Source organism: Lissotriton helveticus, chromosome 3_1 (genome assembly GCF_964261635.1).
Source record: "Lissotriton helveticus chromosome 3_1, aLisHel1.1, whole genome shotgun sequence".
In the NCBI taxonomy this organism is placed as follows: Eukaryota; Metazoa; Chordata; class Amphibia; order Caudata; family Salamandridae; genus Lissotriton; species Lissotriton helveticus.
Genome location: NC_136061.1, coordinates 1,262,575,869 through 1,262,589,143, shown reverse-complemented (window position 1 = coordinate 1,262,589,143; position 13,275 = coordinate 1,262,575,869). Strand labels below are relative to the sequence as shown.

The 13,275-nt window shown below is 42.1% G+C and overlaps 1 long non-coding RNA gene across 3 annotated transcripts in view; it reads right to left on the bottom strand.

Moving 5' to 3' along the window:
* The window catches only part of LOC144823416 (uncharacterized), a 386,557-nt gene that overhangs the window by 128,581 nt on the left and 244,701 nt on the right, over window positions 1-13,275 (bottom strand). The window contains exon 5 of one of the 3 annotated variants that reach the window (XR_013608786.1): window positions 12,482-13,160. The exons of the other annotated variants lie outside the window; for them this stretch is intronic. This is a non-coding gene — a long non-coding RNA (uncharacterized LOC144823416). Of the gene's footprint in view, window positions 1-12,481; window positions 13,161-13,275 lie in introns of those variants that run through there. 3 annotated transcript variants of the gene reach the window in all.

Sequence of the window (13,275 nt, the reverse complement as noted above, 5' to 3'; positions counted from 1 at the left end):
CCAGGCAGTCATGCAATCATCCAGGCACTGCATTTGCACTCAACCAATCACACAGGCACTACATTTGCAATCATTAAGTCACTCAGGAAATACCGAGGCACTAATCCAAACATCCTGGCACAGTGTATGCACTCATCCAAATACCCAGACACTACTCATTAACTCATCCGATCACCCAGGCACTGCCCATGCACTCATCCACTCACACCGGCACTACACTTGTACTCATTCATTCACCAGGCACTGAACTTGCACTCATCCATTCACCAAGGTACTACACTTGCACTTATCCATTCACCCATGCACTGCATTTAGACTCATCCAATCATCCAGGCACTGCACATTCACTCATACAATTACACAATACCCATGTACTCATCCAATTACCCAGGCACTACCCATGCACTCTTCCAATCACTCAGCCACTACCCATACATTCATCCAATCACCTATGCACTACTCATGCACTCATTGAATCACCCAGGCACAACACATGCACTCATCGAATCACACATGCACTACACATATACTCATTAAATCATCCAGGCACTACGCATTCACTCATCCAATCATGTATACACCAACCATGCGCTCATCCAATCACCAAGGCAATACACATGCACCCATCCAATCACCCAGTCAGTACACATGCACTCATCCAATCACCCAGGCACTCAACATCCAGTTATCCAACCACTCATGCACTAATTTAATCATCCAGTCCCCACGTATGCACTCATTCAATTATCCATGCACGATTATGCACTCCTTCATTAATGCATGCACCACTCATGCAATCATTCAATCATACATGCGACACTCATGCACTCATTCAGCCATCCATACACTACTCAGGCACTCATTCAATCATCCATGCACCACTTATGCCCTCATTCAATCATCCATGCACCACTCATTCACTCCTTCCATTATCCATGTAGCACTAATGCATTCATTCATTCTTCCATACCCCACTCATCCACTCATTACATCATACATGCAGCACTCATGCACTCCTTAAATCACCCATGCATCACTCATTCATTCATCCATCCACCACTCATATACTCATTGTACAATCCATCCACGACTCATGCACTCGTTCAACAATCCATGCATTACTTATGCATTCATTCTAACATTCATACCCCAGTGCTGTGCATATGCAACCATCGATACACCAGCCATTTACTATTGCAATCATTATAGACATACTTATACACTCATTCATTAATTTATTCATTTTTTTTTTAAACTGTAAAACATTTTATTTTTTTATTTTTTTGAGGTTTTTTTGTGATTTTTCAACTCTAATTTTGTTTTTCGTTTATGATGCAAACATTCACTGCAACTGGCAGTGGAAATAATTGAAGAAGCACTCAAAAACATAACAATACAGCAAGGACCCAAAGAGCAAATCAACAGTGAGTTTTGCAAGTGTTGCGGAAAACCGCTATGCTTTGCTCACCAGCACTAACCACAACGTCACAGTCCATACAATAAGTTCCCATCCGGATACATTCTGGAGCGATAGCTACAGACTGTTGTTGTACTTCTGAAGGCACTCTTTGTCCAGGTGTTGATGCACTTGCATAAGCGGTAGATGATTGTTCAGTTCTCGTTGCCTCTTTGCAGCTTTCAATCAGCTGTTATGGAAAGTTTTCAGGTAGTAGAGCATTGAAGATGTTCCACAAGAGTATTTTTTACTTGTGCCTCTCAAAACATTCTTCTCACAAAATTGTGCATTTGCACAATTTTAGCCACAGTTTTGTATTTTCCAGAAGGTATTGTGAAAAACTCCCATGCTATGCTGTTTTTTCCTGTGGAGGCCCCTCATCTTCAGACTCCTCAGAATGTACTTCCTGCACTTCTTAGTCGTCCTGCTTCTGCTGGTCTCCAACCTGTTGTTGTTCTGGTGGCTGAGATGCCATTTGTATAACAAAGTTGTGAAAATCACAGCAGAAAATTGCAGACACCCCCTCAATAAAATGTACAAAGTGTGTTTGACACTGTTTGCGATTCCCAATGGGGTCGCAAATTGCGAGGCTCATTAATATTAACGAGCCTCTCAGAATTTGCAAGCCCATTGGGAATGACAGGCCTTCCCAGGGATGGTGGCCTGTTGGGTTCAGCAGACCACCATGTCTCAGACTGTTTTGAAATAAAGAAGTTTTTTCTTTTCAATGAAACATTTTTGTTTAATTTTTTAAGGGCAGGCAGTGGTCCCTGGGACCACTGCCTGCCCGTAAAAAATATTTTTGCATGCATTTGCAAAGGGAAAGTGGTCCCCTGGAAACCCCTTCCCATTTGTGAATGCATTACCCCCTACTTGAAGTAGGTGGTAATTGCGAGTGATTTACAACTGCAATTGCGGTCGCAAAACATTAGTATATGGTTTTGAAACTCGCTATTTGGAAGGGAGCGCCTCTTCCAAATAGCAAGTCGCAAAACCTATTTAGCAAGTCGCAAATAAATTATGACTTAAATAGGCTTTGTACATGGCCCATGATGTTTTTGCATGCGCAAACAGGTTCGCAAACCCATTTGCGCATGAAAAGATGGGTAGTACATCTGGCCCCTATATCAATCAATCGATTTGTGTCAAATATTAATTAAAATATGTGTAAGTATGTGTTCCTGAGTTTTAAAAAAACACGTGCACTTCCCGACTACCGACAACGACGTGGTCTGCAGAGTCACTGCAAATATATAAAACACCACATTGAAGAGGTTTTTCCACAAAACCATCATACAAACTCAAATATAAAGTCTACATTACTAAACAACTAGTGTCTGCCATTAAGTAACATCTGTCTATACATATGTTTTAATTCTCCTCAAAAACATGCACCATTTACGACGTCAATGCAAGAAAAAGAAGGCTAAGCTTATTAATCCACTGAAGAAAATACAAGGTTATAAAAAAAACACATTATAAAGCCATTATAAATAGAAAATACAATTTAAAAACCTTAAAAATTCAATAAAAAAATCATAGGTTACATTGGACGTTATAGTTAGGAAATAGAATTTGAAAAACTTTAGATATTCACTGAAAAAACAAAAGGTTACAGGGATGTTATTTTTAGGAAATAGAATTTTAAAAAACCATAGACATCCACTCACATATTACATCACTCATAACAGGGTCAGTGACATCACTGATGGCATCTCAAATTATATCACTGCCCACAGCACAAGCTCCCATTGAGAAATGGGGTTTGTATCAATACCTGCATACCTCATGGTGCCTGCCATATGGTGCAGGGATCTATGGTGCCCCCCTCAGGGCCACAACCGGAGGCCACGGAGGGACGGGTGCCCTGCTAGAGGCCCCCAAAGTCGCTTTCTGACAGCCTTTTCATGTTAGAAAAGCCGACATGGAAAGGCTGTCGGAAACCAACATCATAATCCCGACGGCGGAAATGCCATACTTAAGGGATTATGATCAGTTTCCAACCGGACGACAAGCTCCTTGAGTCTGTTGGAACCGAGTCGGATTTTCCAGCCGGTTTGGACTATCACCACCGTCATTGAAACACAGGGGTCAGATTTCGAATAAACAATGTCGGTCTTTCCGACTGACATCAAAATCAGGCCCTTAATACTGAAAACACTTAAGGGGAGATAACGAAGTCGGGTGGAAAGCCTCTGCCCGACACAGACTCGGAATCTGGACCGATCGGCTTGCGGTGGCAGTTCCACCTGCCCGATTACGATGCGACTGAAAAACTGTTCGGTCAGATTCCCATTGTTCCCTATGGGAGCTTGTGTTCTGTCCGACAACCGGCCATAACACAGGCTCCTATGGGGAAATGGGGTGTTTGTGTAAAATCCTGCACCCTGTCGTGGGCACCCCATTGTGCCAGCCACACAGTGCAGGGTTTTACAGGGGCCACCAACCGTAGGCCAAGGGGGCTAGAGGGGCCTGCTATGGGCCCCCCAAGTCACGATCCGACAGCCTTTTTGTGTCGGTAAGGCCAGCACAGAAAGGCTGTTGGAAACCAACATCGTAATCCCGAGGATGGAAGCGCTGTCCATAGGGGTGTACAATAGGGTTCTGACCGACGCTGATACTCCAAGAGCCAGTCGGAACCGATTCCAAATAACTGCGCGGTTTACGTTCCGACAGCGAACATCGTAATCAGTCTGTCGGAATGTAAACCGACCGAGTTGGTCAGAAGGGCTCTGACACGGTCGAGAAAATTCTGACTGTTGGGAGGAAGCTTTCTGCCCAACATCGTAAACGGCCCCTTAATACCTACATATACTTACCTTTAAAACTTTAGCAATGAATATGCATTTACCATTCATGCCTTTACAACGAAATTACTTGTAATGGTATATTTTGTAAAGGCATATTTGTTGTTGTAATTTTGCGTGGTGAAGACTTGGGTGGTAGTGTCACATGCGTGGTAAACCTGCATAGGAAAATCTCATTAGCCCCGGACTATTTACACACATTAAAATATCACATACTGTACATTCTTCCGCATCATGGCGACAAACATCTAATTACTAACGGACAATGTGACAATACATGGTGTTTGTTTTAGTTTGGTAACCAAAGATGCTACGTCGAATTGCTACATTGTAACTTGACAGCACATCACTACTTGGTAGAAGTGGGTGAGCCAACAAATTAACAAGGAGAGTCGAGCCAAGGGTCTGGCTTGGCCCTTATAGCCTGTGCAGGAGTCCTGAGAATGTTTCTATTTAAATCATACAACACACAACACGTAAAATATGATAAAGTCTCATCAAAGTACAAAAAAGTGTATTTCTTTAACACGTGGAAGCTTTGACGTTAATATGACACATTATCACACTGCACTGAGAAGTACTTTTTAAAACTTACAGTTTTTAAACATAAACCATTGGTGAACTAAGAGGTAAGACAGTTGCCATGGAGACCATGTAGTGGCACAGATTATTTTAGAGCAAAATGTTATTCTATTAAATAAAACACAATAGGTTTTTGTAGAACAGATATTCTGAACTCAAATATTCGAAAGTGTTTTCATGTGCAATAATGAAGAATAAGGTGTTTTAGTGAAATAAAATATTTGCCTAAGATCACACAATTCAAGAGAGGAAGTTGTGATTTATGCAGGCGTTCTTGATTTACGTCGTACAAATCAGTCACCAAATGTGTATCTGTCTGCCTTTTCTTTTCTAAGTTAACTCTTTGTTTTTACTTCTTTTTGCATTTTTCTGCAGTGTTTGTGTAGCGCAAACTCGACCAAAAGGCATTGGAGCGCTTTACATGAGCACCAGTTACATTACACTAGTTCACGTTCATTTCTTTATAGCTAAGGAGAGATTGTGATTATCCACCTAATCACAGTATGTTGAGACGACCACAGACTCAAACGTGGTTCCCCAGTTCCAAAGTCGGCAGCTCTGGCCATAACGCCACACATCCTCGTTAGAGGGAGGGTGACAGGTAGAAGACACATAAAAACTTGCCTCATTATGGGCTCGAGGTTCCAAGAGGACATCAAGCTGAGCCAGGCTTCAGGCTTGAGCCTGGCATGAAGTTCTAGTTTCTCGCACAACTTTACTACTTGGATGCATTCACATTTGCATGCAATGCACTGCCCTGTTTCTTATTTACAGCTGTAATATTTGTATGTTAATACGCAGCAGTGGTCCTCAACAATTTGAACAGGTGCAACACCGAGTCTGGGACTACACAGCACCTCGTAAGTGAGCATTCTAAAGAGGCTGCCACCTGTGTGTCTGGTTAAAGTATAGTAACTTAGGCTAGGATGTTGCCGGCCCACTCCAAATAGCAATTACCTCCGATATTACAGCTACTTCTCAATGATTAGAAAAACATAAAATAAGCAGAAACAGCCGATCTCTGATTGACAACAGCAGAACTTTCACCAGGGTAGGTCTGGGACAGAAAATTGTCGCAGACACCAATATAAAAGTGGCTCCCATTAGCGAATTGGATTGCTAAAAAAAGTGGCCAATGTTTGCAAACTGGGGCACTTTTGACCTTGTACAGGCACCCTGTATAAGTCTTTTGCAAGGTGTGAAAGACTGCATGGATTTGAGCTTGCTGCAAGCAATGGTTGCTTAAACATCTGGGAAATCAACAAAAACAACTGGGACAGCAGACAATAAAACCACCTCACAAACAGCCAAATGCCAGCCCACAAACTGACCTACCAGACCAGTCCATCAGGCACTGCTTGATTGCCCTCTGTTACAGTCCGAGCTCGACTTTTAGGCAGCCGATCTGAAATATCTGGAAAATTGTGCTGAAACTCATATATTCATCCAGTCATTCAATCATACAGTATACTCAGTGAGCTAAACAACCACTCTCGTTAACTTACATATCACTCATGCCTTAAATGTACATGTTCTGCGAACAATGAAAGCTTGCACTTGTCTGCCAAACTGAATATGTCTTGTGGGAAATGTACAGTTGTACTTTCTTGCTTCAGTGTGAGAGAGAACCTTGTGTTGAGCTGATCCTGTTCTGTGAGGAAGCAAAGACTGCTGTAGCTCTATTTTGATATATCCTGCAATGGAAAAAGCTTGCACTGCTACCACTGCCCCAGATGTCCCTTTCCACTGAAGGAGGGCAGCTTGCCCTGCTTTGCACACGGTGTATATGTTCTAGGAAGAAGGGGTCTTTCCAGTGCTCTATCTTGTAAAAAAAATTAATTATATTTTGAATGCACCTGTATAATACACCCCGTCAACCAGGAACGGTTTCACAATATTTGACATGAGATACTTACACCTATAATCCTAAGAATTATGCCTTAGTCAATAGGGGCAATATTTGAGTTCCAATTAATGTTCATAGAAAAGCAGGGTCATTTGTTTGAGCCTCTTTTTTTTAGGTCTCGCCTAGGCAGGGCGCATGCGCTGCACTAGGAGGGCGTTTAGCCATCAGTCTGCTCATTTTGAAGCACACTCGTGCTTGTGGCGGCATCCACATGGTGGGAGCGAGTAGCGGCGCACGTGCTAATTGGCCGCCGCTTGCTCCCGCAAGTCGGATGCCGCCACAAGCACTAGTGTGCTTCAAAACAGCCGAGCACAAGTACGAGCTTGAAAAGAAGGTAAACGTCGTACATGCATGATGGGCTTTCACTTTCGCCGCCGCGGGGCCACGGTTGTTTTCATTATGAGCGCTTTTCACCAAACACGTGTGAGCCAGCCCATTACATGCTGCATGACACTGTCCCACTTAGTAAGCGCTTCAATGTAATCAAGCACTTTGGACACCACACTTGTAATTTATGCACATGCAAATGCATTTTTTTTTATTATTTATGCTTAATAGCACCCGATTTGTTCGCTCTCCTCCCTGTGCGCCATGTTCATCAAAGAAAGCCGTGCAGCCTCTTACTCACACGAGCCTTTGTTCCTCACTGCAGAGAAAGTGGACTGATTCTTTAAGCCTCATGTACATACGACAAATAAAACGAAAGGCAGACAACCTTTAGTAATATGGTTTATCCAATTTGCTAGCACAAAGAACATTGAAAGAATGGTACTTTTTCGTGAATTGTATTCATTTTTAAAGCTTTTAGTAGTGTCTGTTAATGATCGCCGACTGATTGAAAATCTACGTATCACAGCCGGGATAGATAAATGTAATATTTCACAAGTTTCGCTACATGATTAATTGCCATTATGTACAAATCTTTGCTACGAGATTTCTGTACAGATAAATATAAATATGTGGCATAGCTCTACTTATTTCCTTAACCTGACTCCCTTCCAAGATGTCTTCTTTTTATGCTGCAGTCATAGCATTATTTACAACAAGGGGTGGTGATGGACAGAGTCTCTGAATTAAGCAGAGTACTCTCACCCAGTCAAAAGATCAGGGCTAGATCCAACACCGTTTTTTAGCTCATTGCACCATCCCAGTTTCAGAACCTGGCTGTATGCAAATTAGTCTGTCCCTGGCCCAGTGCATCATGGGAACAGGGCAGACCAGACTACAAAAGCCAATTCTTACACTGGGAAGGAAACAAGCTTCCGGGGACCGGTTTCTGGCATTTCAGCCGTCTTCGGCCCGGCTTGCTTGAATCCTGATGGTGCAATGAGCAAGGGACTCACATCTGAGTATACCCTTCCACGCTTAGGGTGGACAAAATTATTTACAACAAGGGGTGGTGATGGACAGAGTCTCTGAATTAAGCAGAGTACTCTCACCCAGTCAAAAGATCAGGGCTAGATCCAACACCGTTTTTTAGCTCATTGCACCATCCCAGTTTCAGAACCTGGCTGTATGCAAATTAGTCTGTCCCTGGCCCAGTGCATCATGGGAACAGGGCAGACCAGACTACAAAAGCCAATTCTTACACTGGGAAGGAAACAAGCTTCCGGGGACCGGTTTCTGGCATTTCAGCCGTCTTCGGCCCGGCTTGCTTGAATCCTGATGGTGCAATGAGCAAGGGACTCACATCTGAGTATACCCTTCCACGCTTAGGGTGGACAAAATTATTTACAACAAGGGGTGGTGATGGACAGAGTCTCTGAATTAAGCAGAGTACTCTCACCCAGTCAAAAGATCAGGGCTAGATCCAACACCGATTTTTAGCTCATTGCACCATCCCAGTTTCAGAACCTGGCTGTATGCAAATTAGTCTGTCCCTGGCCCAGTGCATCATGGGAACAGGGCAGACCAGACTACAAAAGCCAATTCTTACACTGGGAAGGAAACAAGCTTCCGGGGACCGGTTTCTGGCATTTCAGCCGTCTTCGGCCCGGCTTGCTTGAATCCTGCTGGTGCAATGAGCAAGGGACTCACATCTGAGTATACCTAGCAGTCATAGCATAGCACCAAATTACTCATGTATGCGTCACGCTCTCTCTCCGCACTCTTGAGTTGTCCAAAGTTTTCGCACCATGGAGCGGCGTGTACGGCTCCTAGGTGGCTGTTATGAGCAGACCCTCTTCGGGTACCGGGTAGAGAAGCTCCACGAGCAGGTACAGCATGTGTTGGCGAAATAAATTGTCTTTGCAAAGTGGTTTCGTTTTTAATGTTCGGCTTTGAGCTAAGCGTCTATAGTGTTGAAGTTGCCTGGTCCTGTTTGGCTGCCACCGGCCTGCTCGTTCGGCATACTCTGGTCTTATAATATGTTTGGAAATTTTGCTTCTGGCATATGTCTGTGGGACGTTTCTCAGAGGTGCATGTGTAGCTCTCAAGGGTCATAGTCATGTGTGTTTGTGCGCTACAGTGGCTACCAATGACAGAGAATGACATGTTTTGCCTTGTCTTTAAATGCCCTCATAGCCTAGCGCCAGCATGCCTTCTAGGGATAAAGCAACAATGTTGCTCCTTGTCGAGCTATTAATACCTAAGTAGCCTTGCTGCTACTGAAAATGATGTGCAAATAAAGTGGCAATGGAAGATTATCTGCCGTGGCCCCTAGATTCCAGAAAAGACCTCAGGGTCGTCTTTGAATGGAAGACTACCAGAAAAGCGTAATACTTTCTATTCCTGAGAAACTTTGTTCTGCTGTTGCCAGCCCGCCTATTCCATTTGACTCTGCAATATGAGATAGAACTTCTTTCTTTCTATATAAGGCAAGGCCGTCAGCACCTTAGTTGTTTTACATCATATTCCTTTTAAATACACATTTATTTTTCATGGGGAATACTGTACTTAATACCGTCGTGCTGTTGATTTTCTTAGTGATCATGACCATCCAGTCGCTGCTTTTAAATTATTTTAACTGCCAGTTCTGATTTGCAGTGGCAACCACATATTATTAGACTTTTTTGTTTTTGTTTTTGAAAACATCAGTTTTATTGTGCATAACTTGATGGTGGCAGTTTCTTCTCCCTCTTCTCTTCTACCCCTCTGTTACCATGCCATCTCCACTCCTGCCCCACTTCTGCCCTTCACTCTCCTCTCTCCTGGTAAACTGCCCCTAAGATCCCTCCCCATCTGCCCCGATGTTGCTATGTCCTCAATCCCTCTTCTCCTGACTTGCTCCCCTGTTCTCCCCCCTGTCCTGCTCCACTGATGCACGGCTCCCTCCTCTCCTTTTGCCTGGTTATTTGCTCTCTCACTCTCTCTCTCTCATTAACTCACTCTCTCACTAACTAACTTACTCTTTCACTAACGAACTAACTAACTATCTCAATCCCTCTCACTAACTCTCTCACTATCTAACTCTCTTTAAAAACTCTAATTCAAACTATCTCTCTCTCCCACTAAATAACTCCCTCTCTCACTAACTAACTCTCTCTCTCTCCTCTCACTAACTAACTTTTTCTCTCACTAGCTCACTCTCTCACTCACTAACATACTAAATCTCTCACTAACTAACTAACTCTCTCATTAACAAACTAACTCACTAACTATCACACTAACTGTTACACAGGCACTATTTCCAAAGCTTCAGCCTCCTGTTATTTAAGCCCCCATAACAAAACAAGCATTGGCATAGCCAATAGGTCTCGCCTATGGGAACTTATGAGTGTTTAGTTATCCAGCACAATATCCTTGGTGCAACAACATCAACTGTTGCATAGCTAAACACTTATAAGTTCCCAAAAGCGAGACCTATTGGCTATGCCAATGCTTATTACTCTTGTGGTAGAGAGACAGGAGTAAAACCATTTAATCATAAACTATTTTCACCCACAGAAAATGTAACATTGGTCTGTCAGTTTTAAAAAAAGAGAACAAAAAATGTCAACATAAGGGGCATAACCCCACTTAAACTAGGGAACCCATAAGCAACAGCGTTGCTTCCCGGTGCTACAAATGGAACTTACATATACACCATACCACACTGGAAAGGGGAAAGTCCATCGTTCGATGTGAGTACATGAATGTGTGGTAATTCCGTGAGAAGGTTGGCTGTTTCTCCTAGGAGTGTTGTACTTCTCGTATGGTTATGTCTGTTTATGGAGAATGTATAACTGTTAATATAAAACTTTCCACTATACACAAAATTATTTGCTTTACCAATGGTTGTTTTAATGGATGATGTGAATGAAAGAGTGAACCCTCACAAAATATTTGAGAAGATTTTAATGTTGGCTTTATGTTTATGAGAAATATTTTTTTGAATGGAGCAGACTTTGTAAACTTTTAAAACATAGCCGACAAGGAGCTCCATGTCATGCCAGGCTCTGGTATGGCAGTATTAAAAGCAAAATTTCAAGCCTCACTCTGCAACATCCTGTTGACTGTAAACCTGAATTGACTAAAAAATGGAAAATAACTAATGTGAAAGGGCTTTTTTAAGGCGGGGGCCGGCATTCATTTGCTGCCAGGCCCTACCCCACAAAAGGACTGAACCTTTCAAAAAATGTGTGCATGTCTGTTTGGCCGGCCCAAGGCAGCAGGGCCGAACTGGGAACCACAACCGGCCCTGGCAGAGTGCTCGGCCGGCCCCCTCCCTCACCAATGGGGGGGGGTGGACGGGGGGGTGGTTGCTATGCTGCAAAAAACGCCCCAGTAACAAAAACGGCCCCTAGGGGGCCAAAACCGGCCCGTATTCGTGCGGCGCACCGGGGGATTGCCTGGTGCCCGCTATGGCCAGTCCGGCCCTGCAAGGCAGCTGGTCAAACTCATGCGCACTTATGGTGCACCAACCACTCCTTCTTCCTCTGACACCAGCCCCGCCAGCCCTAACCGGGTCCTGTAGTCACTACTAAAAATAAAATGATAATGTTTTGTTATTGTCATTTTATTTTTTCTTGCTTACACTGCTCAGATAGAAGTGGGGCGACACTCCTCCACCTTAGTAGAGGAGCTGCCGCTGATTGCATTAAAGGACACGCTGGCGTCCTTTAAAATAAATATAAGCATGGCTAGGGTAAGAAATAGCAAATCAGTTAATGTGTTGTAGACATCTTGATCGATTAACAACTTTTTTATCATCTCAGCTGAGCAAGCTTTACTCATCTGTGGGGTGTTCATCACTTCTGGGGGGGGGGGGGGTGTTCACCATAATATCGACTCAACAATATAGTTGGTTGATAATCCCATGTTAAAAATATTGTAATTTCCAGAATATCACTGGATTTAAGATCACTGGTAAGACAAAAAATATAGTAATATTGTTATATATAATATCTATATTTATTTTGTTATTGTATCATTTGATTTACATTTATTTATTGTATATAAATGTTTTTATATAATTTTGTATTTTATTATATTGTTTTTATTCTGATTTTGTAATGCATTGTTTGGTTTATAAGGGAGAAGGATGGGAGATAATTTGCATTGCATATCATTTTATTTATTTCCCAAATTGTTAATTAGTAAACTTTTAATAGTTTTAATTAATACTGTTTTAATGGTGTAATATGTATTTTAATTGAATGTTTATGTTTGCATTATGCACTATTATTAATAGTGTTATTAATTCACAATGTGCAGAAAAGCAACACGCGCACTCGGTAGTAAGGATATAACGGATGTTTATTTACTCAGTCAACGTTACGCGTTTCGACACCAAAGTGTGTCTTGGTCACACGTTACCTAACTCAACATTTTACTGTGTTAAATACAACCACATAGGGGGAGTGTCATGAACAGAGAAAACGTACCAGTCTTTCCCAAGGTTACTTTCTCAATGTGAACAGATCGGCCATTTTAGGCTAGTGTATACAAACTTATATTTACAGTATTGTACCTTTACATGATTGTTATGTACCACTCATGCGGGCCGTTTTGGACATAGTGTTATATAACATTGTATGGGCATCAAATCACAAGTCTTATTATTTACAAAAAGAATTTGTTGACTCAAATTGATAATCAAACCGTATATAAATGAAAATTGAACCAGGTCTAGTGCCTTCCATGGTTTAGTTTGCTTATGTAGTTTGTTTATGTTACATTCGGTCTAGTGCCAATGTTGCCCATCATATAACTTCTATAACCTCTGGTCCTATTACAAATCACTGTGCTAAGTGCATTCTTGGACTGGTTATATCTCTGTCGTACCGCATCTGTTACTGGTTGTATATAAACAGAAACAATTCTTCAAAACATATAATCAATTGAAGTCTTGAAAATGTACAAATAATATCAGTGAATAGTTGTGATTATCTTATCTCAATCAAGTGTAGTGATATCATCTATTGCCGGAGAAAAGGGTAGGGAAGGCGTGCTGTGCATTTGAAAAAGTGATGTCTCCCTTCCTATTCTCCTAGAAAAAAACACAATTTAAATATGCATTAAAATTATTGTCAAAAATTATTTCATCATAATTGCAATACAGTTTTATCCGCCAATAGCCAATTTATGATTACTCATTGTACAGA